Source organism: Belonocnema kinseyi, chromosome 5 (assembly GCF_010883055.1).
Source record: "Belonocnema kinseyi isolate 2016_QV_RU_SX_M_011 chromosome 5, B_treatae_v1, whole genome shotgun sequence".
In the NCBI taxonomy this organism is placed as follows: domain Eukaryota; kingdom Metazoa; phylum Arthropoda; class Insecta; order Hymenoptera; family Cynipidae; genus Belonocnema; species Belonocnema kinseyi.
In genome coordinates this window covers 84,270,390-84,272,359 of record NC_046661.1, presented here as the reverse complement: position 1 = coordinate 84,272,359, position 1,970 = coordinate 84,270,390, and positions in this window count along the sequence as shown.

Here is a 1,970-nt window from a genome sequence, read left to right as displayed (position 1 = left end):
AGAAACAATTGTCGAGAATATAAAGTTCCAGTATATACGGCACTTCCCATTCTCGACAATTGATTCAATTTCCCTAGAAGCATTTAGAGGAGCGATATTAAGGTGAATGCCGTAGGAGTGACAGAGATGGTAATAAAGTAGTACTCTTAGTGCCGCATTGTGCCTTTGAATGTAGGTCGTTCCCGCGTGTGTTGGACAACTAGATAGTATGTGAGCTAAATGCTCGGGGTGTGCACGGCACGCCCTGCAGCTATCATCGGGAACGTCTTGGCTCAAAATGTGGCGACAGTATGTTAAGGTGGAAATGACACCGTCTTGACATGCCAAAATAAACCCTCTGTACCAGACTTCAATGCGGGCGATTTGAGGAAAGCAAACGTTAGCGCACAAGATATTGACTGATCCTTCACATTTCTGTGGAAGATACCGTGCATCCTCTTATTGAGGAGCTGTTCACGAAAGTTTTTCTCTTGTGCTTTCTTAATCCGGGCTTACAGGAGTGAGTACTCGAGATAGATTAGATTTGATGCATTTTGATCACCCCTAATACTGAAGTCAAATCCGAGTGTTTCAGCAGCCTCCTCCGCTGCTTTGTACAGAAACGCTCCTTTGCCCACTTCTTCGTGATTCCTGACCATTTTAAGAAGAGGGTCTCTTCCATTTGCAACTCTATGTGCTGTACCCAGAATAATCCTGTTGTGAAGACATTCAAGATTCAATATTCCACGACCCCCTTGACGGCGTGAGATGTACAGTCGCGGAACGGAAGACTTAAGATGCATGCTTTTGTTCATGTGCATAACCTTTCTTGTCCCGATATCAAGAGATCTGAGCTCGCTCTTCGTCCATGGAACTACTCCAAATGAATAGAGTAGTATCGGGACGGCAAGCATGTTCGTTGCAGATAATTTGTTCCTCGCCGACAGTTCGGAAGACCAAATCTGTCGGATGAGACGTTTGTATCTGCTTCGGAGAGTATCCTTCATAGATGTCACATCCTGAATGCGGCTCTGTGGCACGCCCAGGTATGTATAAGTCTCTCCAGCGCAAAGGTGTCGCATGGCGCTTTTATCAACGAGCTCAGGATCTTCAGGGATGCCATTAGGTTTTCCTCGCTTCAAATAAACCTTGGCGCATTTTTCTAACCCAAATTCCATTCCAATTTCCTTCGTATATCGTTCGACAATCCCCAGAGCTAGATGCAATTGCTCTCTATTTTTAGCATAGATCTTAAGATCGTCCATGTAAAATACATGAGTGACCTTGTACTTTCGATCTTCAGGTTTGCCGCACAAGTACCCGTCGGAATGGCGCAGTGCTAGAGATAGTGGCAATAATGTAAGGCAAAAGAGGAGTGGGCTCATGGTGTCGCCCTGAAGGCACCTCTCTGAAACGTGACCTTGTTAGTTGCCACACGATTTTTGTCAGATGAGATAGTAAATCTGGTTTTCCAAAGCGGCATCAATCTCTCTATGCAACCAACTATTTGCGGATGAACCTTTAAGATTTCCAAAAGACAGATGATAAGTCTATGGGATGTAGAATCGAAAGCTTTCCGATAATCAATCCAGGTCATCGATAGGTCACGCTGGTAGAATGATGCATCTTTGCAGACACATCTATCGATGAGCAAGTTCTCCCGACATCCGGCTACGCCTTTCTTTGAGCCTCGTTGTTCATACATTTCTTGCCACACAGGTTCAATTGCTCGAACAATCCTATCATTTAGAATAGCTGTGAATATCTTATAAAGCGTGTTCAGACAAGTTGTTGGCCTGTAGATCTTCGGGTCAGCTAAGTTGCCTATTTTCGGCAGGAGTATTGTGCGCCCTTCCACCAACCACTCTGGAATCGGCTCTTCCGACATAAAATATGAGGTGAAAATACGGGCCAAATGCTGATGGGTTGAAGAAAACTTCTTCCACCAGAAGGTTTTGATACAATCTGGTCCCGGTGCAGAATAGTTCTTC